The sequence below is a fragment of the Rhinatrema bivittatum genome, chromosome 4 (assembly GCF_901001135.1).
Source record: "Rhinatrema bivittatum chromosome 4, aRhiBiv1.1, whole genome shotgun sequence".
NCBI lineage: Eukaryota > Metazoa > Chordata > Amphibia > Gymnophiona > Rhinatrematidae > Rhinatrema > Rhinatrema bivittatum.
Genome location: NC_042618.1, coordinates 244511776 through 244539730, shown reverse-complemented (window position 1 = coordinate 244539730; position 27955 = coordinate 244511776).

The window sequence follows — 27955 nt, the reverse complement described above, 5'->3', positions numbered from 1 at the left end:
CCTCCGACTTAATATCATGGCGATATTAAGTCGGAGGTCCCGAAAGTTAAAAAAAGTTAAAAAAAAAACATTTGAAATCAGCCCGCGGCTCGCGGGTTGAAAACCGGACGCTCAATTTTGCCGGCGTCCGGTTTCCGAACCTGTGGCTGTCAGCGGGTTTAAGAACCGACACCGGCAAAATTGAGCGTCGGCTGTCAAACCCGCTGACAGCCGCTGCTCCTATCCAAAAAGAGGCGCTAGGGATGTGCTAGTGTCCCTAGCGCCTCTTTTTACCACCGGCCCTAATTTAAATATTTTAGTTTACTGAATCGCGCGCACAGGCTTGTAAGTTAGACCTGCTCAAAAGCCTGTAAGTTAGACCTGCTCAAAAGCAGGTCTACATTTAGACAGATAAGTCAACCAGGTCTTGCCCCTATCACTGGAGAACTAAGCACAGTGATAGAGAATGGTTGTTCCTTCCCAAGAACACAGACACAGAGCATAGACTGACATGTGTGATTCCTTTTACTTCCCATGCTAGGATCATTAAACAAGCAATTTTACACCACTGACATATTTTACAATTACATTCATCTTTTCAAGAACCACCTGGAATCACATATACCCATGGATGTAATTTACGTGATCTGTTAGTAAAATCTGATTTTTCCAAACAAGCTGGATACAGCCCTACTAGGTTTCCTCATGGAAGGTCTTACTCAGTCTGTAGCCCAAGTATGCAGACAAATTCTATCAAAGTGCCGCCCAGTGATTACTCTATTTGTTTGCGATCACATACCAGTTGCAAAACTGTAATGTCCCTGTGAATTATTTTAGGTGGGCAAGACTCAATTTGTACCAGTATTGGGAACATCGGAGCTTTATAAAAAATCAAAGGCTCTCGACTGTTAGTTTCTCATTTTATAGATCTAGGACATACTCTTGAGTCTTTTTCACTTTTGTATCATTGAACCTTTAATTCCAGATTGGCGCGATGGAAATGTTGACTGCTTCCTAGTGCAATGAGAGCAAAGATGGATACATTGTCTGAGAACTGTGCACCCTTATGGTTGTAGTATGGACATTGATTTTTCATGTTTTGTGTAGTCATTGAAGTTCCCTTTTGGTTTGTGATGAGCAGAGAAACATATGACAGTTGAATTTTTACATATTGTTTTTATATATTTTGTTTTATTACCGATGAATGGATCTGCATGTTGCGGATTATATGATATATTACATCATCATGAATGGACAAGCCTTTAAAAACATGGTATCTCCTGAGAATCGGTGAGGTGAATGACTATTGAAATTTATGAAACAGATAACAGATATCTGTTTGAGAGAGTACACCACTTACAGATAAGTTTGTGAACTTTTTATCATTGTGCTTACCCTGAAGCAGTTCTAGGATAAAACTGCTTCAGGTGTTGGGCTATATCTTTTTGTGATATTCCTGTTGGACTGTGGGTTTGGACACATTTATTTCATGCACAGTGAGAAGAGAATTTTGCTACAATCATTTATTTTTTTCAGTCTGTGTGGTGTTTTGCCTCTATATTCTCTTTTAGGATCATACATTATGGTGTTTTAACTGAAATTAACTATAAAAAAAACAATCTAAAAAACAAAAACTAGACATATGGGTGGATCATTGCAAAGTGGTTCATTGTGTCTGGCTTGCTGACACCCTCTTCGAAACTCCATGGTTTTGGCTGGTGCTAGATTATAGAGTATGACTACATATTAAATTGTGCTTTTTGTTGTCTTCTTATTTGATTATCGTTTCATTACTCATCACTGGTATAAATTGAGTGTGGTTATTACATATTGTGAGAGTGACTCTGTCAGCACCAAAGACGCTTCTTTTCATACATCATAAGTGTATTTTATATATTTCATTAGGTAACTATAACCTCTAATAATAATGTGTGCAAATTAAATATGTGCCAAAAAAGCTCTTGACTAATCAATCTCTCTCACCTCCTGTTTTCATTTCTCTGCCTCTCCTACTTTCATGTTTAACACTGTCTGCCTCTCCCTTTCTCATCTGTTATCTTTCCCAGCCTCTCCCTCTCTCTTGTAGGCCTCTCCTATTCTCTGCCTATTCTCAATGATTAGTTTTATTCTTTGTAATTTATTGACCATAGTTGATCCTCTAAAAGGATAGCTTGTGGAAAGCTCTTGGGGCCCAAATTACATAGAGGTCAAAATTCAGCACCACTTAGCCTGTTAATTTCTGATGTAGCTGGCTAAGCGGCACTGTTGAATATTCAGCCATGCTGAGCAGCTGCTAATTAGCTGGCTAACTGTTTATCCGGCTGAACAGTCAGATGAGGGGCTAGACTAGACAATCCAGGACAATTCAGTTTAGACTGCTAAGTTTAGAACGTATCTGGCTAACATTAAGATAGATGAGTATATTTAGTACTGAGGCTGCACTGCTGAATATTTCAGCCAGTTAACGAGAAAGTAAGACAGCCAGATAATGGCTGAATATAGACTTCCTTATTTTCTCCTAAATATAGAAAAATGTTTATTTCATCATTTGCATGGCACAGGACAATAAAATTATATATTGATACAATGAATCGTTGAGGAGTCTATATTTTAAGAACACCTGAGGCAATAGGAAATAATTGGTCCCTGAGTACCAGCATTTTTCCCATAGACACAAAATAAGAAAAATCCTTTAGTACATGGGCCCAAAGTGGTAGTGGCAGAACAGGACTACACCTCACGTCTATAACTACTAGGCCATATCCTTGCTCTGTATTTGTGCACTAGAGTATTTTGTAATGTATACTTGCCTGTGAAATGTTTATAGGTATCATATATAGACCATCTCATTAAATGTCAGGTGCATAGAGCCTCCCAGAATCTATTTGCCTACACAGATATAACCTGAGTTCTTTTTTATGGAAAATGTGTTCCACCTCATTTTGGAAGTTGCACAGAGAAGTTGTGTGGCAAGAATAATACATGATAACAGGGAAAATGGAACTAGGCTGTTAGAAAAGGATAGGTAAACAATTTATAACTGGAGAGCAGAGGATATAAGCAGAAGGAAGTGCTTACATGGTAAGAATTATATACAAATTTACATGGTGTATAAGGTTAGGCAGTGAAGTTAGCTGAAAAACAGATTCCTTAGAGTTGCGGAAGATGACACAATTGGGGGGTATGAGACTGTGTGGGTGACCCTGAGGCTTCTTCAAGGATATGCTTGGGCGAACAGCCAAGTTTTTAATTTTTTTCTGAAAGTGATATGGCAATGTTCCTGGCGGAGATCTGGCGGGAGAGAGTTCCAGTGATGTGGACCAGCTGTTGATAGCGCTCGTTTTTCAATAGAGTTGTGAAGAACGGATTTTTGGGGGGGAACCTGGAGGGAATCTCTGTATGCAGATCTGGTGGGTCTTGCAGAGGAGTGAGGTTTGAGAGGTATGGTAAGTTGGAGCGAGGATTCCTGAAATAAGGTTTTGTGGATAATAGTGTCTTGAAGAGAATTCTGTAGTGAATGGGTAGCCAGTGGAGTATTTTTAGAATCGGGGTTATGTGGTCCATGTGGCGAGAGTTTGTGAGGATCCTGGATGCAGCGTTTTGCAGCATTTGAAGAGGTTTTGTAGAGGAGGCCGAGAGACCAAGCAACAGCACATTACAATAATCAATCTTTGAGAATAGTATGGCTTGAAGGACCGAGCGGTAGTCGTGGAAGTGTAGGAGAGGTCTTAACTGTTTTAATACCTGTAGTTTGTAAAAACCTTCTTTGGTGGTGTTGTTGATGAATTTTTTAAAGTTCATTCTGGAGTCTAGGAAGGCCCCGAGGTCTCTCACTTGATTTACTAGTGGTGAATTAGTATTGATGGCTAGCGGGTTATTATCATTAGGGGAAATAACTAGCAGTTCGGTCTTGGACGTATTGAGCACGAGGCAGAGACTTGTGAGAAGGAGGTTGATGGCGTGGAGGCAGCTATTCCAGTAGTTTAGGGTGTCGGAGACGGGATCCTTGATGGGGATTAGGATCTGCACGTCGTCCGCATAGATGAAGTATGTGAGGTTGAGATTATTGAGGAGTTGAGGAGTTGAGATTACTGAGGAGTTGCTTTTACTTTTTGCTTTCTTGAGGAGTTGCTTTTACTTTTTGCTTTCTTTGTTAACGGTTGTACCCCCCTAGTTTATTGTAAACCGGTACGATAAGACATGGTCTTGAGCATCGGTATATTAAAAGAATTTAAATAAATAAATAAATAAATAAATAAATAAATAAATAAATAATCTAATATAAACCAAGGAGGTGTAATAATACTGTAATATGCTAATATATAATGAAAACACCCCACAAATACATTTTCAACATACCAACTGGGATATCTTTAAATTAAAGTAGAGTGTGGCACAACAATTTAATTATAACAATATTTATTGGTACAAAAGATCTAAAATTATGTTCAAATGCATAACATACTTTTATATAAAATAGTAGGTGAAAAACATACAACAGCAATAAAATTCTGCAATGAGATTACTCAATAAGAATAGTCTCTTATAAAAGTTCAATGGTTAGGTACCTGTTGATAAATTATAAGAAGCACTTCTTATTATCCATAGGATCCGTGACAAAAGATCTCTCATTGTATAATAATCTTAGAACCAATGTTTCATTTGTACCAAGCCATTGTTGTTTCTGTCATAGACAGTTACCCCCCCCCCCCTCATAGACAGTTACCCCCCCCCCTCATCTGTCATAGACAGTTACCCCCCCCCCCCCCCTCATCCCTCCCCAGTTACTTAGTTATTTGTTCTGTTACTGCGTTTTACGTTATACACCGTTCTCTGTAAAGGCTATGCCTATATACTTTCTGTTGTAAGTTACTTGTGAACCGGCACGATGTGCAAACGGTTGCCGGTATATAAAATTAAATAAATAAATAAATAAATAAATATACTTAAATGAATCACCAGTTTGAAAATGAGACTGCTTATAGCTTCTCAATGCCTTTTGAAATTGACAATTGTTATGGAGAACTTGTAAGCGTCGCGGTATATACCGCTGTTCGTTTTCCCACGAAGCATTAACAAATGCAGCTCTTGCCACTGCTTAGTGTCTCCCCAATCTACACTTTAAAACAAAGACTTACCATCATTTATTTTCAACATTTCACGCTGATGCACTTTTCTCCCACTAATGTTGCATGCAGATTAACTTGCAGAGCATTAACAAGCACAGCACTTACCACTGCTCAGATCTCCCCAAACTCTATCTCAAAAGCAAAATAAAAAATGTTATCACTATACAATACAAATTTTAACTATACTGTGCCACATTTCCAAAAACACTCTCCCATCAAATTAACAGGGTCATTCATCAAAATGCATTAGGGCGTTATTGTGAGTGTTAGGGCCCTAAGGCCTGCGATAACGCCATAACGCATGCGTTATTTATTGCATCGCGAGATGCGTATGCAAATTTTAAAATTGTAGTTAAGGGGGAGGAGTTTGGGAAGGGTTTATGAAAATGAGGGATGTTTAATGTTGCATGCCATAGCACCCAGGTAGAGAGTGCATCAAGCTAGGCCAAGAGTACATTGTAGAAATCTCATCTTTGTATACCTTTCCTCATTCCAAATCACGTCAAATCTTCACTGATGTGTACTGTGCTGTTCATACGTCTGCCTGTGCATGTAAAACTGGCCCAAAACCTCTCCTAGAGTTACTAGATGGCCCTCTTATGATTGTTTTGGAGAGATTTTGTTTTTTCTGGGTTCATTTAATGTTTCTTTTTAGTTTGGTTTATTTCCTTCTTTTGGCTTTGTTAATATGGCCATTCAACATTTTTTTTAAATTTCTTTATGCAATTTTACATATATTTCAAAACAAGACAAAAATCTTGATGGAAGCAGTTAGGTTAGACATAGTGGGCCTGATTTTAAAAAGCATTTACTCGAGTAAAAACCAGGTTTACTGGAGTAAATTTACTTTACTTGAGTAAGTGGGTTTTTGAAAATTGCTACAATATATGCCATTGACTTGTCTATAGGATTTACTCACATAAGTGCACTTTACTTGAGTAAATGGCTTTTGAAAATTGCTACAATAGTAGCTACATTTACGCATGTAACTCCTTTTGAAAATTACCCCCAGTGTGAGGTTCCTACTCAGCTGTGGAAGTCACTTTACTCTGACAGACCATTTTCAATGTACATTATTGGTTTGACATGCTATGTCAAATAAAGTTTATGCATTACAAATAAAAAAAAAAAATCTTGATGGAAAATACAGAGAAAAAGCAACTATATCATATTCATTTAAGGAAAAACAGTATTTCACAAACATAGCAATGCTTCTGCTCTAGAACACACCCTCATATGTGGGGGGTCGGAGTTACACAACCTAAGGGAATTGTTAAACACCACAAATCAAGGTAATAAAGACCGCTCCGTGGGCAAAGACCTAAATTCCTAAGTTCATTGTAATTCTTCCATCTTTGAGTTAATTGTAAACCGGCGTGATGTGTCCTACGAACGTCGGTATATGAAAAGTTATTAAATTAAATAAATAAATAAATAAATGCATCAGGAACTATACGCTAACTCTGGGCTCGCTGGGGCTGGAGGTTACTTTCCCAGCTAAGAACTGAGACAGCTGTGGGGAGGGGGGTCAAAAAAAACCATAGGAATTGCCTCCATACTTTATGAGGCATTTACAGGGATATTTTAGAAAAAAAGTCCCCCCTAATTGTAATACCTGAGGTCTCATGAGGAGAAAAGCCTTTCTCTTCTTCTGTGTTTCCCTTGCAACGTCGGGGAAAACCCTGACATTGCATCCCAGAAAAACCACATTCCTTTTCTTAAGACATTGTTTCAATAACCACTCTCTGTCTGACTCTATTACTAAGGTAATTATCAAAGTTACAGGTATTGCTAATTCAGTGTCTGAAGTTTCCAAAAGAGCAGAAATGTCCAATGGTTGTTCATTAGCTGGAACCAAAGTTGTTACCTCTCCATCTTGATCCGAAGATCTTTTAAATTTGGGAAGATAAAATATTTTTGATATTGGTGGCATCACTGCATCTTCTATACCAATTGCTTCCCGAAGATACCTTTTAAAGGTATCTCGAGGAGATATCATTGATACTTTCGGAAAATTGATAAGTCTCAGATTTTTGCTCCTAATCACATTTTCCATATGTTCCAATTTCACTAATATATTCTTTCTTTCCTTTATGGAGGCGGTCTGAATTGCTTGCGTATTCCTTATCTGATCTCTGTTCCTTATCTGTTGTTCCAGTTCAGAATTTGAATTTGTAACAATCTTTACTTTTTCTTCCATTTCTTTCACTGTTTCGCTTAATGGTGCTATTTGAGCCAGAATGGAAATTTTCATTTTGACAGTCGGCTCCCAAATAGTCTCAAGAGTAAATGTGGCTGGTCTTACCAGTGTTAACTCAGTTCTCTCTGGGATACCTCCAACAGCCCCTCCCTCGAGCTCCAGTAGCGCATTATCCACTTCCCTGGCCAGCTGCGATGTCCGTTCTGAGCCTGAGTTTTCTTTTCCTCCTGGGTCCTGTCCTGCTGAAGTGTGCCACGGGGCACTTTGGTCCAGCGGCGTCATTCCAGGAATCAAGGAGTTCCAGCTAGTTGCTGGGTTGCCGGGTGGGGTTCCTTCCACAGGGCTAAGAGGTGGTAGTGAGCCTGGGAGAAAGGGTAGCTCATCTTCCCCTCCCCCTCTCTCCAACGGCTGCGATCCTGTCTCAGCGTCTCTGTGGACCACATTTGCGTCCATCTGGCCAGCGACAAAAGTTACCGGAGGGGCTGCAGGATAATGTCACCTCTCAGTTTCCTCTTTCATCCCATATTCAAGGTAACTTTTTCACAGGAAAAACTTCAATATCCTCCGGAGCATACATGCAGCGTCTCACCGCTGAGCGGCCATCTTCTATGGCCATACAACATAATGATGCTTGCTACACCTGAGATGGGCAAGAAGTGACATCACTTCAGTGCCAGCATCAGGGCTGCTGGAGCCATTTTTAAAGATCTAGGCAGCTGGGTACGAGCAGTGTGGTAGAAGGGCAGCCTTTGCCCTTTTGGACTACAGGCAGTGATGTGGAGCCCTGTGTAGTGAGGCAGCAAGAAGCACCTCTGATGAGCTTAACCACAGGCGGAAGTGCCAAAGAAGGACCTGGGGAGGTTTCACCTATACTAACCATCATTCCCTCCAGTTGAGTCCTTGGTATGGAGGACCAGTAGGACCTAGGCAGATCCTAAGACACAATCAGGCATAGGAAGCAGACAGGAGGCAGTCTGGAGTTGAGGCAGGCAGCAGGCAAGCTGAATACAGTAACCAGTCTGGGGTCAAGGCAGGCAGCAGGCAAGCAGAATACAGTAACCAATCCAGGGTCGAGGCAGGCAGCAGGCAAGCAGAATACAGTAACTGGTCTGGGGTTAAGGCAGGCAGCGGGCAAACAGAATCCAGAATGGTCCAAGGTCGAGACGGGCAGCATGCAGGTAAGAGCAGTGTCCAGAACCAGGCACACGCAAGCAAGGCAGGAACCAGGAATAGGTCAAGGAACCTGTTGCCAAGGCAAGGAGTCCAGGTGCAGGCAGGCTAAGTAGTCTTGAGCATGTGACATCATCATTAGGATGACTACCTGACTCTCTCACCAGAGTGTGCAGAATCGTGCCCACAGATGCGCGCGCACACCCTATGCATCTTTTCACCGGGTCCTAGTAATACACACATTAGAGAGTACAATGTCAGCTCCCTGCCATGCAGGGAGTGTCCAAAGCCGACGAGTCTGTAAAGACAGCTGAATTATAACAGTACCCCTCTCTCTAAAGTTTTCTCCCCAAATTTCCTGGGCCTGGGTTTCATGGGGTATTGGCAATGAAATTTGTGGAGCAACTGGGGGGCCTGTAGGTTAGAAGCCAGCTCCCACAAATTTTCCTCTGTGCTGTAACTCTTCCAAGCAACAAGATACTGTAATCTATTGCAGACTCTTCTTCTGTCCAAGCTCTCTACAAGTTCGTACTGTGTCTCTTCTTCTACTGGGATCTCCTGTGGCTGGGATGGTGGTCTGGAGGAACACAAAAGTACTGCAGATTTCAGCAGAGATACCTGAAACACATTGTGAAAATGTAGCGAAGGCGGTAATTTAAGTTTTTAGGCTACCTGGCCTGTAGGACAGATCACCAGGAAGGGTCTGATGAAGCAAGGAGCAAACGTAAGGGATGACATGTGAAAGCTTAAGTTGTGAGTGCTCAGCCAGACTAAGCCTCCAGGTTGAAACTGAGGGGCCGGCCGATGTCTCTTTATCCACCTGCATTTTGGAATGCATTGCAGCCTCTTTCAAGAGCTGATGGGTTGAACACCAGAAGTCTAGTAATTCCACAGTGGTGGTCATTGGTACCGGAATCCAGGAGTGGCATCCAAATACTATGAAAAAGGGGGGATGAGCCAGTAGATTTATTGATGTGGTTATTATGGCAGACCTCCGCCCAGGGAAGGAGGGAGGACCAGTTATGCTGTCTTTGGTTGATGTAGGACCATAAAAAGGCTTTGAGAGATTGATTAGTTCAGTTTGTCTATTTGTCTGTGGGTGATACTCAGAAGAAAAGGTCAAGGTGATCCCAAATTTGCTGCACAGGGTCCGCCAATAATGAGCAGTGAACTGCACCCCACAATCAGACAGGATATGGGTAGGTAGGCCGTGTAACTGAAAGATGTGCTGAATAAACAGACAAGCTAGTTCAGGAGCAGATGGCAGCACTGGAAGGGGGATGAAGAGAACCATTTTTGAAAAGCATCCCACAATCACCCAGATGGTGGTGCTGCCATCTGAAGGCAGGAGATCAGTGATGAAATCAGTGGCAAGGTGAGTCCACAGTCCCTTGGGAGTAGGCCATGGGGATAAGCTCTGGGCATCTTATTCGAGGCACAGGTTGGACAAGATTCCACATAAGATATGGACATAATTGAGGCTTAAGATATGGACATAATTGAGGCTTAATATATGGACATAATTGAGGCCACCAATAATAGTGGGAGAGTAATTCAAAAGTCCTAGCAAGGCCAGGATGTACGGCTATCTGAGAATCATAGGCCCATTTCAGTACCCATTCCCTGAAGCATCATGGTATCACCATTTTCCCCGGGGGGGCTGTGGTCAAGGTGGTAGCCAGGTGGATCTCTGTGGGATCAATAATAGATCTTGAGGGTTCTGGAAGACTGCTGTCTTGAAAAAATAGGATAGGGTGTCACCGCATGATTCTTTCCTGCTGGGCTATACTGTAACTCAAAATCAAATTGGTTAAAAAATAGAAACCAGTGGACTTGGTGACCATTCAACCACTGGGCTTGAGCCAAATATTCAAGACTTTTGTGGTCAGTGTAGATCATTACCGGAAATTTGGAACTCTGCAACAAATGGCACCATTCTTCGAGAGCCAACTTAACTGCTAAGTGGTCCCAGTCACCGATGGTGTAATTCCTCTCTGCTGGGGAGAGCTTCCTTGAGAAAAAAGCACAGGTATCAAGAATGCCATGAGGGTCATGTTGAAGCAGAACAGCTCCTACCGCAAGCATGTAGAAGTTGACCTCTACAATAAATGGTCAGGTAATGTCAGGGTGGTGAAGGCATACTTCATGGGTAAATTCCTGTTTCAGACGGTCAAAGGCTTGAATGGCTTCCTCACTGCAAACATGGGTATCCACTCCCTTCCTGGTAAGGGCAGTGAGCGGTGCTGCTAGGGAAGAGTAGTCTTGGGCAAACTGTCAGTAGTAGTTTGAAAACCCTAAGAAGTGCTGGAAAGCTTTAAGCCCCATCGGGCAGGGCCATATGGAAGCCTGTAGAGGAGATAATGTACCCCAGAAAGGGAAGTGCTTTTTGCTCAAAAGATCATTTTTCCAGTTTAGCTTAGAGCTGTTATTGTCTAAGTCATTTTAGCACTTGCCTAACGTGAACATGATGCTGTTCCAAGATCTTCAAGTAGATGAGGATGTCATCTAAATAAACGATGACATGAGAATGGAACAGATCTCGAAAAATGTAATTTACCATCATTTGGAAGACCACAGGTGCATTACATAGGCTGAATGGCATGACCAAATATTCGTAATGACCATCTTGGGTGTTGAAGGCAGTCTTCCATTCACCTTATCTGATTCAAATCAAATTGTACGCATCTCGCAGGTCTAATTTATTAAAGACTTGGGCCCCTCTCAGCCTATCGAACAATTCAGAGATGTAAGGTAAGGGGTACCAGGTCTTCTTGGTAATCTTGTTTAGGCCTCAATAGTCAATACACGGTCAGAAAGACCCATCATTTTTTCCCACAAAGAAGAATCCGAAGTCAGTGGGGGATGCTGATAGTTGGATAAAACCCTTATCCAGATTATCCTGAATGCACTGCGACATGGTCATGGTTCAGATAATGGATATACTCTCCCAGGAGGGGCATTTTTCCTGGCTGAAGTTCAATTGGACGATTGTAAATTCTATGAGGGGGCAGCTCATTGCATTTTTAGGGTAGAAAACATTGGAGAATTCCATATATTGTGGTGTCAACCCAGGCATCGAGAGTAACGCATGGTTCAGGCACAAGGCAGGAGGCCAGATGGGGGTTAAACATTGCTGGTAGCAGGTAAGACCCTAGCTCACCAACTGCATGGATGCCCAGTTAATGAAAGGTTGTTGAATAACTAACCAGGGAAGACCAAGTATTAACTCATTTATCAACCTAGAAAGCACATAGAACTGAATGGTGCTTTGGTGGAGGAGGCCCATTTGCATATGGAGTGGAATCATGGTGCAAACTATTCAGGCAGGCAAAGGCTCCCCAGAAACTGATGACACTGAGAGGGTGGTAACCAAGGGTTCGGTGGGAATTGGTAATACCAGACAACCATTTCATCAATGAAGCTTAGCCACTCAGGTGTCGAAGAATGCCTGAAGTGAGATCTGATTTACCCAGGACAATGATCATCGTAAATAGGAATTGGGTAGAAGTACCTTGTCATCCTAGGGTGGCCTCTCCTACCATCTCTAGGCCTGAGAGTTTTCCCACTTTAACAGGTCATTGGCCGACATAGTTCCTAAACTGGTCCAGTAAAGACAGAGGTTGAGGCATCTTCTGCATAGGTGTTCCTCCGGTGACAATTGAAGCCAATCCACTTGCATAGGTTCCTTCAAGATTTCGGCTGATGGAGGGGCCCTGGGAGAAAATCACTGGCTGCTTGAACTGGGAGGCTAGACAGATGGATCATCAGGGTTGGCTCCATTCTCTAGCTCTTTCCCACAGGTGAAGGTCAAAGCGAATAGTCAGCCTAATGAACTCTACCAGATCTTCAGGTGGGTCCTGTCTGACCAGTTTATCCTTTCAGGGTTCAGACAGGCTATGACAAAAGATGGCTAACAGACTATCATCCGCCACTGTAGTTCCGAGGCCAGAGTTTGGAATTGGACTGCGTATTTGCTGATAGTACAGGAACCCTGGCGAATCTGAAACAGCTTAGATGCAGCTGATGACATTCATCTGGGACCATCAAATATGAGCCATAATGAAGGAAGCAGTTGAAGTCCTCCAAGATCAGATCATCATTCTCCCATAATGGGGTAGCCCAGGCCACAACTGATCCCCCCCTCAGTAGAGACAGAATAAATGTGACCTTAGTTCTGTCTGTTGGAAACAGAGCTGCCTGCAGAGTGAAGTACATTCAACATTGATTAATAAAGCCCCAACATTCCCAGGGGTTGCCACTCTATCTAGGTGGTGGAGGGAGACATGGCAGTGGCGTGGCCATGGGAGCTGGAGCCGTAGGTAAAGTCACTTTAACTGGTGCTGCAAGCCTTTTCAGGACCCCTGTCACCTGATCCAATACATTCTGTTGTTGTTGTTGAGTATACATTGTGCCATTCCAGGGATGGCATGGAGTGTGGCAGCCCATGCTGCTGTCAGGGGGTTAGACCTCTGACTCCATAAGCCCTTTTGGACTACAGGTGGTGATGTGGACCCCTGTGTGGTAAGGCAGCAAGAAGCACCACCGATGAGCCTGACCACAGGTGGAAATGCCAAAGAGGGACCTGGGAAGGCTTCACCTACATTAATCATTTTTCCCTCATGTTGAGCCCTTGCTGCAGATGGCCAGCAGGACTTAGGATCCCAAGATACAATCTGGCACAGGGCAGAAGCCAGGAGGCAGACCAGGGTCAAAGAGGATAGCAGGCAAGCAGAATCCATTAACCTGTCCAGGGTCAAGGCAGGCAGTAGGAAACAGAATCCAGTAATTAATCCAGGGCCAAGGCAGGCAACGGACAAGCAAAATCCAGAATGGTCTAAGTTTGAGTCAGGTAGCAAGCAGGCAGAATCTACAACAATCCAAGATTGAGACAGGCAACAAGCAGATAGGAGCAGTATCTAGAACCAAGCACAGTGCAAACGAAGCGCAAGCCAGGAGCAGGCTGAGAAACCTATTGCCAAGGTAAGGACCAGGCAGGATAAGTAATCTTAAGCATTGACATCACCATCAAGGCAACTACCCGACTCTCTAACCAGAGTGTGCAGAATCGTGCGCACAGATGTGCATGCAGGTCCTATGCATCTTTTTGCCGGGTCCTGGTAATACGCGTGTCAGAGCATGCAATGGCGGCTTTCTGCCTTGGTGTGAGGGTCCAAAGCTGGGGAGTCTGGAAAGGCAGCTGAATTCTAACACAGTGGTCTTTCTCCTGCCTTTTTTATGGTTTTAATTAGGGACCTATAAATTTCAGGCCAGGGAGGGCTGTCCCTGTCCTGGTCCATATTTCTGGGGGATGGAAGAGACCCAGGGAGACACCGTGGAGGCCTAGCTGGATAGGTCTGGGCTGCAGGCTATGTATTTAAGAAATGGGAGCGAGATCATGGGGGTCTGGGGAAGCCCCAGCTGGACCCAGCTTAGCCCAGCCAGATAGACTCAGGACCCAGTGAAATATTGCGGGATGAGAGGTAGAATGGAGGGCCTTTGGGAGGCACTTTATTAAAAAAAAACTTTGGCAAAAATGAAAACACTTGAAAAGCTTTGGGTATTTTTGTGAAAGGCCATTTTCTGAATGGAATGAACCGAAAATAGTCTCATTCATCCCATTTAACATTCTTGTGTTAAATGTAGGCACATCCTTATTAACAGAACCGGAGGTGGAATTAGTCACATATTCAACTTTAACTGTAAATTTTGCCTTGCAGTCAGATGCTGATTCAGTGTTTACGTTTTTTCTAAGACATAAAGATGCCCTGTTTTATAATTCCAAAATTAAGGCTTTTCCTGACTTACTGAAAAAGAAAAAGCAGTCTTTCCTACTATGCAAGCCTACTGTATAGCAGATTGGAGCTTCTTTCTATTTGAAATATCCTTGCAAATGTGTAATTATTTATCAGGGCATGAGATTTGTTTTGATGTACCCTCAGCTCTCTATGTTTCTTTGTGACAAGATTCCAGCTATTAGCCCTCAGGTCTCTTGGTAATGTGATGCACTGTAATTTTAACCTACTTCTTGTTCTGCCTTTTGTTCCCTTTTTCCTTGTTTGATTATCAATTTTTTGTTCCTTCTCTTCTGGATAATGGTGTATTGGATCCTCCCCTCTTTGTAGACTAAACTAGCAATTAATTGTTATAATTTCCTCGTTATGCTTTTTATTATAGTTTTTTGATGTCTTTAACTGCTGATTGCCCTTCAAGATGTATTTCTTATAATTATATTAAAATGAACAAATATAACATTTTAAAATGAGGTTTTCACATTGTCTATGTATTTCAGTATTTAGCATGTAGCCCTCATTTAATCAACTAGTTTATTAAATCGAACCATGTAAGGGGCATTTCATTACCTCTGTTCTCATTCAAGGTCTATTTCAATATTGAAAGCACCTATAATAGTTAACAGCATCTCTGCTGAGATTGATCTAATAGAAATATCATTTTAAAAAGGGATTGACATGCATTTTTGTTAGTAAAATTGTTAACTGCAAATGAACCCTGTAGTCACAGATCACTTATAGCAGGCTGCAATTTTGGGAAAACTTGTTTTAAAAATCAGTCCTCCCTTTTATGTATTTTTCAAAAGAATGCTTTGTCACTGATTTCAATGGTGCTATGACTGTTATTCCTACAGGAACAGAGCTCCATACGAGGCCCTATATTGACATCATTGTGCAAATGTCATCTACATTAATATTAAAAGCCAAGTTTCTAGTATTGCAGTGCTATATTAAAAATGTAAAAAAAAAAATAATCACAGCATCTTATGGTAATTGATTACAGGATTCATTTAAAGTAATATTCTGGGCCACGTGATGTGGTGAGCCGCGGCAGACCTGTTTCTCCAGGCTCCAGGTGTCCCACTCCCAAATCACTCTAAAATTGCTATTTTTGCGATTGCTCCTGCCTATCTTTTTTCTCAATCGTTCCGAGTATATGTCAATCGTCCCGTACATGCAAAGATCACTGCTGGGAAGGCCCATCAAGGGAAATAAGAAAGACAAAGAAAAACCTTGCGTGATGGAGTCCAAAATGGCGCCCCAGCCTGATCCAGCAACAGGGAAAAGCCTGAACGAGGACATTGTGGCAGAAATCAAGGCAGTGAAGCTGCCTTAGATGATAAGCTGTCGGGTCTTTCGGCACAACTCACAAAGGTAAAGTCAGCTTTCACTGACCTCAATCCACGGCTCGAACAAGCTAAAGGCTGTGTCTCTCTTTTGGAGGATGGTTCCTTGGCTTTTACTGCTAAAATTGCGGCCCTAGAAAAGACTGTGGCCGAACAAACGGAGAAAATTGATCTTGAAAACCGTTCTAGGAGATCTAGTCTCCGCTTTCTGGGTCTTACAGAAGCAATTGAAGATACAAATCTAGGGGCCTTTCTAGAAACCTGGCTACTGGATGCCCTGCATGATCCAGAATTGAAATCAAATTTTCAAATTGAAAGAGCGCATCACCTAGGCCCTCGGAAGGAGTGCGACTCTCGGCCACGCATCATCATTGCGAAGCTTTTGAACTTTTCTCACAAACAAGTTCTTCTGCAAGCATATCATAAATCTGGAGCTCTATTATAACTCGTACAGGGTGCAAATATTTCAAGACTATTTTGCTCGAGTCTCTGTGCTGCTTCAGAATTTCTCGACAATCTGTACTAAGCTTTTCCAGAAGCAGATCAGATTCACCCTTCAGTACCCAGCCAAGCTAAAAATTTGGCATGCAGACAGAATTCGTGTTTTTGAATCCATGGAAGAGGCTCAGAAGTTTGTAGATTCGGTGACCCAGTGATACCTGTTGCGTCGAGCAGTGTGGTTCTTGGCCCGAGGTCTCTCTCTCAATTCTGGAAGGCCATTAGAGGGAGGCCAGAACTTGGTGATACAGGGTTGAAGTTTTGTTAATCAACCGGCCTCAGATTCCACGCAGGCCATTGGTTTTATCACTTGTTAATCGGTTTGGAGGGACCCATTGTTAACATGCTTTACTATATTAACTGAGTTTTAAAGCCTGCGAAGTACAGATTGCACTTCTTTCAACCAGGTGATGGTCTTTAGCCTCCGGATGGAAAGGAAGCCTTGACATTGTGAAATCACCTTCAGCCCAGCTGCTGAAGAGAGTTCTTCTTACACATATGTCCCTTGGGCATCACTTTTGAGCAGGGTCGCTGAAGGGACTGAACTCCACTGTTATGTCTTTACAGCTTGATATGAGCGCTAGGACTCCACAGACCATAATTTTGCATATTAGAGCAAGTTTTTCTTGTTATCTGGCTATTGCCTGACTGTCTAAGTATTATTTAAGTTGGAGTTATTTCTGTACTAGTATTGGGATGGGACACCCATCCACATTCATATTCAGACCTCTACTCCCTGTTTTTAGGGAATGCTCGGGGGGTCAGGGGGAGGTGGTGGTGGGGGGGACGGGGACGGACAAATAGGAGTTTGGGAGATCTTGGGTGGTGGGAGTTTTGGTATTTGGTTAGAGTTTTTTCTTGAATCTACTTTGGGAATGGAGCTTTGGATCCTTTTAGGGTGGGGAGAGCCTATATTTGTTCTCTCTTTTCTTTTTACCTTACCGGTGTATACATGGTGTTTTATTACAGAGTCTTTACAGTTACCTTGGGGTGGGAATGTTAGGAACCTCACTTTATTCTCAATTATTATCTTTGCAAAGTGGAATGCAGGGCTAGCTGGGGGCTCTGCATGGTGGTATCATTTCTGCTCAATCCCTTCCTACTTTTCATATATGGTATTGCCAGGTGATATTTCCTGGGTAACCTCTTGGAATGTGAATGGGCTTGGCTCTCCCATTAAAAGGCAAAAGGTGTTACAATATTTGAAAAAGTGCAAAGCTGCTGTTGCTTGCTTCTGAGACTCACTTTACAGATGCTGAAAGTAAGAAGTTGCAGAGGGAATGAGTAGGTGCCTGCTACTATTCCACTGCCAAGGGAAAGAAAGCAGGGGTGGCCATTTTAATTAATAAAGCCACTAATTTTCAGGTGGAAAAGGTTTTTCAAAATTTGGAAGGCTGATTTTTGCTTCTCACAGGAGTCTTAAATGGGAAAGCAGTGCCTAGATGCTGCCTCTATGCCCCAAATAACTAGTATCATGATTTTTTTTCTCTATGTGTTATCTCAGTTAACACTGCACATCAGGGACTCTTAATTGTAATGGGGGATTTTAACTATGTTGCCGACCCATCTAGAGATAGGTGCCCCCTGGACCCACATGGATTATCAAGTAAGGCTAGAGGGGTGACATTTCTCTGCGCTGAATTAGGGGTGCTAGATGTTTGGCGCATCATGCACCTGGAGGAGTGGGATTACACTCACACATCTAGAGCTCACGCATCTCTCTCATGCATAGATTACATTTTGATAGCCCATGATGGCTTTTCTATGGTTTTACAAGTGGAGATTGGTCCACAAGTAATCTCCGATCATGCAGCTGTGTGGGTGGATTTACAGTTTTCAATTCAGGAAAGGGACATTTGTATTTGGAAATTCCCCAGCTTTCTTAAAAATGACATTGATTTTCATTCACTTCTGCAGAAGTGGGAGGCTTTTGTTTCTCATAATCGGCAACATCTGGAAACTCCTCAGCTATTTTGGGAGGCCAGGAAAGCAGTTTTAAAAGGGGAGTTGATCTCTTACATGGCAGCTAGAAACCGTAGGATAAATGATACCATCCTCAAATTAGAATCCCAGCTAATCTCGGCCAAGTGGGAATTTATCACCCATCCTTTAGAACAGACTCGAACTACGTTCTATGCTATCCTGGGAGAGTTAAATGTTTACCTTCACCAGTGGGCACAGAATCCCTGCAGGTTTTGGAGCACATCTTTTTCCGTTTTGGCAACAAGGTGGGAAAATGTTGGGCTCATATGGTTAAATCTCGTAAGGGAAAGACGTTTATAGATAGTATGAGAACCCCTCAGGGACAGATTGTCTCAAAGAAAGCTGATATCTGCAAAGTTTTTCGCACCTTTTATGAAGCCCTTTACACGGATGATATTTTGGGAAGGAAGCCGGAAGAGGAGGCTTTTTTTCAGTCTCCCTCTTCCGTGGTTGACAGAAGTAAAACTATCTTTTCTAAATAAGCCCATTCAGCCTTATGAAGTCTTGAACGTAATTAGTACCAGTAAAGCAAGGACGACGCCAGGCCTCGATGGCTTTTCATACGATTTTTATAAAATACTAAAGACTCAGTGAATCCGTTTGCTTCCTTTTATAAAGATACCCTACAACGTGGCTCCTTCCCAGCTCACTTTAACACAGCCCATATTACTGTGCTCCCCAAACCTGGGAAAGACCTGTTATCCCCCGCTTCATATCGACCCATTTTGCTTCTCAACTGTGACATGAAAATCTTGGCTAAAATAATGGCGGACAGGATGGGGATCATTTTCCCTTCTCTCATATCAGAACATCAAGTAGGATTTGTTAAAGGGAGGGCAGCTAGTTCTCATATTATCAAGCTGATCACAGCCATTTCCACTTGTAGTTATCATCATACCCCTGCTCTTTCTATAGGGTTTGATTTTGAGAAGGCGTTTGATCGAGTATCCTGTCCTTACATTTTTTCACTTTTGTCAAGATTAGGATTTCAGGGAGATATAGTCTCCTACATCTCTGAGTTATATTGTACCCCTTTATCATTTATTTTAGCTAATGGGCACCGGTCAGCTGGGGTTCCCATTCATAGAGGGGTACGGTAGGGCTGTTTGCTCCCCCAGTTGCTTTATATCCTAGCTAATGACCCCCTGTTAAGGAAGATAGCGATGGCACTAGATGTAACAGGTTTTTGTGGATGGCAGTATACTTTTAAAGTTACTGAGGTTGCAGATGATGTCTTGGTTTCCTCACAGAACCCATGAATTCTTTAGCTCTCTTGCTGGAGCTTCAATTAGCTTCTGGCAGCTTTTCAGGATTCTGGATCAACTAGGATAAGTCAGAGGCACTAGATGGGTAACTCAGGAAATGAAATATTTAGGAAACCGGAACCCATTGAACCGCAACGAAATTTATTCTTCCAATAACTGCCCACTATTAGGTAGTACCTCTCAGTTCCTAAAGAGATGGCAGGGGTTGCCAATATTGCTTTTTGGTAAGATACAATTACTGGAAATGATGATTCTGCCTAAATAGCTTTACATTTTTCAGATGTTGCTTATCTGGGTTACAAAACAGGATCACAAGGTGGTAGAGAAAATATTTTTATAAGTCTTTATAAAACGGGAAGAGGGCTAGGATTTCTCTGAAAAATCTTACCCAACCTGTGGCCCAAGGGAGTTTGGGGTTCCCTAATCTGAGACTATACAATTTAGCATGTATGTTGTTCCTTAGGGACTGGATTGTGGGAACCTCTCATTTTGTTCCTTATTCTCATTTTCTTGATTGGTATAATTTACCCTCTCTGAATAGTCTCCTTCAAGTAGCACAAGATTTAGTTGGACTGGAACTCTGCTCCCACATTATGGTATCCATTAGCCGGAGTGCCTGGCTGTATTTCTGTTCTCTATTTACTCCTTCACAACGATTGAGTCCTTTTTAAAGCATCTGTGCTAATGGACCCTTTATTCCAGGGATTGGGAGGTCAGTTTTTCACCGTTTGAAGGATCAAAGTCTGATTTATATCTACCAATTTTTTTCTCAAAGCCTGGGATTGTGTTTTAGTTTTCAAGAGCTGCAATCACAATTTTTCTTGCCAAACCAAGATTTTTATGTGTATTTACAGCTCAGACATTTTATAAAGACCTATGATGTTCCTCTCTGTCTTCTCCTTCTTTCTGGTCATTATATAGTATTCTCTTAGGTTATGGCAAACACAAATCTTCAGTTATCAAGTTTGTTAAGTCTATACAGGTCACCCTTCATTCACAAGGACTTAAGGTTTTGTATGAGAAATGGGGTAAATAAATAGTCATAGTTCAGATTGTCTTTCTAAGAATTTGTGACCTGTTTTACTGAGATCTCCACCTTAACTGAAAATAATCTCCTAAAAGAATTATAATTCAAATTTTTGTGACATATTTATTGGTCCCCAGACAAAGCATATTTGGGCCAATGCAATAAAAGACGTGCAGAGAAAATGTGTTCATTACGACTCACGTGGTTTTAAGAGACAGGTTGTGGTCCCTAAGGAAGAGGACAGTGAGAACAGCTTCAGCAGCTACTGCTGCTTCTGGTGTGGCCTGCAAGGGAAAGGAGTAGGAGAACTGCTGGAGACAGTAAGTAAAGGTGGCTTTTTAAGTTCATTTTTCTTGATTGACTACCATTTTAATTATTGGGTAGTATGTGATGTGTCTGCTGTTTGAAATATTTTATTGGTGTTTGGTAAAGCTTTCAAAATTTGCATGAGTCTTTAATTATTGGATATTCTATTCATCAAATGTTTTGAAATTATTTTATTAGTATGATTTTACTATTAATGATTTATATATCTTGATTTTATTGATTGTTTCATGAGGAATGGTGAATTTTTGGTTTTCCATTGTTGCACTGTATAGAGTCTGGTGTGATGCGTTTTACAGTTCAGTAGTTGTCTGCACATTTCTATTTATACTTTATGTGGCTTTATTCTGTATTTGGTGTGAGTTTGTGTTCTGCATGCAAAGACTGAGATAAAGCATTCTTTTAATATGTGGTTTCTCTGAAGGGATCTGTAGTAGCTTTAGCTTGGCCTGTTCTATTTTCCTGATAGAAGTGTATTGATATTTTAGATTCTGGTGTAATATTTGTGGTATTCTTTTTCATAGGAAGGGTTGTTATTCTTTGAGTGTTGGCAGATAGTACTGTGTTGATACAGGAGGACCATGCCAAAATATATCACAATAAGTATGATGCAATATGAATTCCAAGATGCAAAGTTTTCTTGTTGGCATCACAACAGTGCATGAAATTATCATAATAATGTATAGATTAATTTTACCTCAGAATATCACTTTTCATGTAAAATATGTGTTAAATGCATAATTTAAAATTGTGTATGGGAAGGTGGGGGTAGGGTACCAGGCTGTAAGTTTTGCCTAGGGTGCCTAATACCCTTGCACCGGCCCTGTGCACGGCCCTGTGCACAGCAGCAATGCTCCACCACACCCAGGCATAGTTCATCATGTTTCAAGTCCTAGCACGCGTGTTAGACTCCTTGGTCCGTGTTTCAAGACAGGTCGGGTGGACAGTATGCTCTGGTTGACAATCGTGCCACATGCTGAGCCTCGTCTTGTCTTGCCTCCTTGTCTTTCCCCTATTAACACCACAGCGACCTGACTACCTCCGCTCTGCCAGCCTGTGTTGCCCCTATCAAAACCACAGGGACCAAACTACCTCCGCTCTGCCATCCTATCTTGCACTTATCAACTTTCTGCCACTCTGCCTTGCTGCCATACACCTGATGAGTCTACTCCTTGTGGTGTTCTTGCCACTATCATGGTTCCTCAGTGTGTTGATGCTAGTCTTTCTGCTGCTTTGTCCCTTTATAGGCATCTTGTGGTTTTTTTTCTTACACCCATTCTGTTTGCTATGTTCCCCCTTCATTGTGCTGTAGGGTGTTGATGCCACTTGCTTGCCACTTTGCCTGTCGTGCTGCCTTCGAGGGTTCAAGCAACTGTAATTGGTGCTCTCTTTTGAAGCTGTGCTGTGTTTTTGACACTGTCGCTGCTGCTTTGCACCTCTGTTAAAGCACTCTCCACTCCTGGTACCCCTTTATAGTGCCTTAGGCTATTCATGCCACTTTGGTGCCACTTTGCCACAGTCTAAGTACCTTGGAGCTCTTTTCTTGTTCTGATGATTGCTCCCCAGACGTTTCATCAGAATTGATAAGAAAACCCCAATTCTGCAGCCAAAAATAGGCTGCAAATACTTCCCCCATTGACTTTAATGGGAAAAAGGAAAACGAATAAAACGAATCAAATGAATTGGGTTTTCCCCATGAAATGAATGCAATGCATTTGGGTCCTGGCGAAACAAATACGAATCGAAACACATTTTTTCCTTCTGCACATCCCTAAAATGAACGACCTTGAATAGGACATCCATAAAAAGCATTCTACCGCTCGACATCTGATGATAGAGCTCGTACCATATGGATTGAAGGATCGATGTCCAAGAATACCAGGGGTCCGGGATGCAAGGACATTGAAAAAGTAGATAAGAATGTTTTCCAACTGCCCGGCGGCCACCTGACCACCATTCATTATCTAACTTTTTTCAGTGCCTTTACATTCCGGCTCCTGGAAACTGATTTACCAATGCCCAAGTCTCGAATGCCAATCCCTTAACGAGTTATTGACGCTTTATTATCAGCCATCGATCGGTAGATTGTCCCTATAAATGTTCCGATTCCTGGATGTGCATTTTCATGTTTGCTTTCTGATTATTTAAATGTTTATTTCAGTGTATTTTTTTTCTCGGCATGTAGTAAATGGATATCCTTGAAAGTGTCCACAAATGGTTTATATCGACATCCGATTCCTGCGTGTCTGTCTTCCCACCACTGCTCAGGACTTCCAGTAATCGGATGCCCATAAAAATGCATTCTACTGATCGATGTCTCAGTTTATAATACTGAAGGGCCGATGTCCAAGAATTGGGTGTCGCTAAATCAACATCAGGAGGCTGGGATGCAAGTACATTCTGATTCCGGAATCTAAATCATGGGCAGCCCGCCTCCTGGCGCCAAAATTCTTATTCAGTTTTTGAACATCCTTGCATTCTGGCCCCTGGAAATTGATATAGTGATGCCTTGCTCTTGTACTACAGTAGAATACTAGTTAAGGACATCTGTAAACAAGCCTTTTTCTTAAAGGTTGCCCAATCCTTGTACGCCAGTCATTTTATATTTTGGTGCCATTAAAGTTCACCTTTTTCATGCTTCCAGGGGAGCCTTTTGTTGTGACCGCGGGCTTCGAATCCTGATGCAGGCGCAGCCTATGGCTGGTGATGAGGATATGGAGATGTGGTCGCTAGCTTATGGGAGAGCATGAGCCCCTGAACCACGGCACGACTCAAGGAGGAGCCCCAAGGTACACCGTGGGAGGTGAGAGTATGCAAGCACGGGCGGAGCAGGAACAAACAGAACTGAAACTGAGGCAAGGAACTCAGAACAGGAACCAAGTAGGATCAGACCTTCTCTGGACCTACATGCACCAGTGAGACCCAGTAATGCAATGCTGGACTCAGGAGTAGCCCTCCGGCCACTCGAAAGCCCTTACAGACCTGCTCTGAGGGCAGGAACAAGATGAGGACTTGGAACTTGGAACTTGGAAGGACTCAGATGAGGACTTGGAACATGGAAAGACTCAAACAAGGAGTTGGAACTTGCAAGGACTCAGTCAAGGACTTGGAACTTGGAAGGTTCAGGTGGGTACTGTCCCTCAGGGTGCCATACACAGCCCGTCATAGGCTGGTCACGGACCACCCTGTCCACTTGCATGCCCTACACAACCTAGGAAGGCTGGTTGTGGACCATGCGGGAGTGAGACAAGCACCAGAAGGGGACCCAACCAAACAAGCCTCCAATGACCGGAAACAGGAACTGGATCCATACGGATTAACCCTCAGGGTGACCATCTGGAGGACTCTTAGAGCTGGAAGACTCGGAAGACTCAGAACTTGGAAGACTCCGAACACTCGGAACGTAGAATACTCAGAACTTGGAACTTGGAAGACTCGGAACTTGGAACACTTGGAACTTGGAACACTTGGAAGACTCAGAACACTTGGAAGACACAGAACTTGGAACACTCGGAACACTCGGAACTTGGAACACAGGATCATCAGGACTTCAGAATGACAAGACATCTGGAACATCTGGAACATCTGGAACATCAGGACAAGGCAATGAAGGAGCTCCGATGAGGAATTTATTTATTTATTTATTAGTGGTTTTTATATACCGCTCATCGTTTGGAACATCTGATCGGTTTACATTGAATGAGACCAGGAACAAGAAGACACAGAACAAAGAACCATCTCAGACACATGAAGACCATGGAAGACCTGGACCGGCAAGGAAGAACATGGACAACCATGACGTCTGATCCGAAGGCCTTGAGGAACTGGAAGTGAGCCCTTAAATAAGGCTGAAGCAGGAAATGAAGCAGCTGAAGACTTCCGGTGGGGCTGTGGGCTTTTCCCGCTGCTGGCCCTTTAAATAGAGTGGAGAGGCGCGCGCCGGCGCCTAGAGGAGGGCCAAGGAAGCAAGACAGCACCATGGACAGCGGTGTCCCTGCCACGTGATGAAGAAGCAGGCAGAGGTACTGGCGGTGGTGCACAGGCCGCATAGGAGCTAGCGGCAGCTTCCTGCTGCCTGAAGGCATCCTGGCAGCATCTTCCCCCGCTGAAGGCAGAGTCAGTGATGGCGGCTTGAGCTGCAAAGATGGAGGCCTCCTGGGAGTGGCAGTAGGCCGTTAGGAGGATGTCAGTGGCATCCGTCTGCACAGGCAAGGCCCCAGGGAGTGATGAAGGACAGCAAAGCCGCGGCAGCGGCAAACCGAGGTGGCAGGACGGTCCGGAAGTGACCTAGGCCGCACAGAACAAGGCCCCCAGGTGAGTAGTGGGTGGTGAGTAGTGGAGAGGCCTGCTCATGGGGTGGGCTCTGCGAACAGGATTGTAACACCTTTGTAATTCTGGGAGGCCTTTCTCTCTGGCTATGCTCTCTGGAAGGCCTGTGTTTTTGTCCTTCCTATAGTCTATTCTTCTTTCTCTGGGAGGTCTTTCTCTCTCTGTCCATGTTCTCTAGAAGGCCTGTGTCTTTGTCCTTCCTAGATTTAGTTATTTTTATTTATATTCCACTTTTTGCACTTTTTTCAGCACTTCAAAGTGGATTAAATTCAAGTACTGTAGGTATTTCCCTATCCCCAGAAGGCCTACAATCTAAGTTTGTACCTGATGCAATGGAGGGTAAAGTGACTTGACCAAGGTCACAAGGAGCGATAGTGGGACTTGAACCCAGTCTATTGCACCCAATACATTGGGCATCCCAGCTATGTCAAGGAATACATGCCAGATCTCCTGCAGTTGCCCTGGGTCCACTGGGAAATAAATATACTATTGCATACATTTCCTCATAGCCCTCAGGACTTGTCCAAAGTGCCGCGAGACTGAGGACTGATTCATCCCGCAAACCAGTCCTACTGGTTTCTGGAAACTTCCTGTCGTAAAAAAATGCAGGGTGCACAGAGGATTCACCAGCCCTGGACCTCATGGTTGCGAGAGGTGATGGGATCAATATTATTGCGCAGGTCCTCATACAGGGTCTCAATTGCTCTAGAGCTGAGACAGTATCCTTGTATCACTTCAGATTCAGGTAATCCTAGGAGAGTTGTGCATGGCCGAATTACATGCTGCCTGCAGGCTCTATGGATGGCTCCGGGCTGCATCTGGAAAAATAATAGCATAAGAAATATAAGACATATCATACTGGGTCAGACCAAGTGTCCATCAGGTGTTCTAACAATTAGACCAACCACATCCTCAGCTTATCACAGCTGTGTAGCTGGCGGGATAGAAAAGAACACATTTTTAAACAGACCCAAAACTAAAGGGTTCCAAAAAATGCCCTTTTGATAGTTAAAGAGGCCTGAGGCCTGAGGCCTAGGACTAAGGACTTTGACGTCCATTATTCTAGTAATAATGAACATTCATCTCGCCAACATCCAAGTCCAGGGTATCCTGATGGCCCTGGATTTGGACGTGCAATCGCCAGGTTTTAATAAAAATTTAAAAGGATTAAAGTAATTTGTTAACCTGTGGCTGCGCCGAATGGTCTGCATGGTCCTCTGGTTTTCTGTTGTTGGCAGGGTTATTTGCTATCACCTGTGTAGCTGTCCTAATTCCATTAGAAAAACCAAAAAGCAGGAAACCCTCAGGAACTGCCAGCTACCACTAGCTCCAGTGCAATAATGCCAGTGTAAAGCAGGTGCAAATTTTGAATGCACTAAAATTCACTAAAGAAGCACAACATTTCAGTGCACGTTACAGCATCAGGTACTAATACCTAATTGGTGCATTTAAATATGATTTGCATGCCGTTGGCACTATTCCCTATGCACAGATTTTGCGCGTGCATTATGGACGCGCTAAATCAGATATTGCATTTGCGTTCCCTTTGTGCTCGAAAAATGTGCATCCAACCGCACACTTACCGTTGCACTAAGCAGAATGACCGATATTGCATTGGCCCCCATTATGCTAAACTGTCTGACAGTAACCAGTTCTAAGTGTACGATCGTACCTGGTGACTACTTCCATTGTTTCTGGTCTTGTACCTGTATTCAGGCCTGCTGGGCCCAAGTGCAACAAAGATGTTTGGATATTTTGCAAATGAGCATCCCTCTGGATCCTGTACTGTGGTTGCTTGATCTTATCCTGCCCTTGCTTCAAACAGCCACAGAGGGGAATCATACTTTCCTTAAGAAGGCTGACCTGATTAGGAAAAAGGTCATCTTAACTGCATGGGTCGGGTCAACTAAACCCCAGCATTCCCTGTGGTTTAATCAAGTTGCTCACTTTTGAATTCCTTTCTGCCAAAATGAGCTCCCCTAAAAGATTCCAGGCTATGCTGGACAAATGGGGTAAATTCAGAGACTTTCTTTCTCCAGGTTTCTCACTAGCAAATAGGTGCTTTCGGGACCGAGACATGTTTCACAGCAAGGACCAGATGGACTCTACTACCTGGACTATGGAGGCTCCAAACACTGCAACATTGACATAATGAGTTTGTTTCTCTTGTTTCCTTTTAGCTACATTCCCCAGAGGAAGTGGGTTAGGGTGGGGGGAGGTTGGGGGGAGGTTGGGATGCAACTAATTTGTATGTCATCGTTGTGAATGTTAATTAGATCATGCCTTAGATAGTTGTCAATGCTTGACTTTATTGCTGTTGGGATAAAACACTAATAAACATATTGAACATTAGGGATGTGAATCGTTTTTCTGATGACTGAAAATATTGGAAGATATTTTTAAACTCGTCAGAATTCGGGGGGCCCCCGAACCCGATAGGAAAACTCCACAAAATTTTTCGTGGGGTTCTCTTATCGTTTTGGGGGGGGCGGGCAGAAAGGGCACTTAAAAATAAACCCAAACCCACCCCGACCCTTTAAATTAAATCTTTCGCATCCCCCACCCTCCCGACCCCCCCAAAATTTTTTTTAAAGTACCTGGTGGTCCAGCGGGGGTCCCGGGAGCGATCTCCCGCTCTCGGGCCGTCGGCTGCCACTAATCAAAATGGCACCGATGGCTCTTTGCCCATAGCATGTGACAGGGTATCCATGCCATTGCTCCTACCATGTGACAGGGGCCGGCCAATGGCAAGGATACCCTGTCACATGCTAAGGACAAAGAGCCATCGGCGCCATTTTGATTAGTGGCAGCCGACGGCCCGAGAGTGGGAGATCGCTCCCGGGACCCCCGCTGGACCACCAGGTACTTTAAAAATTTTGGGGAGGGTGGGGGATGCGAAAGAATTAAATTTAAAGG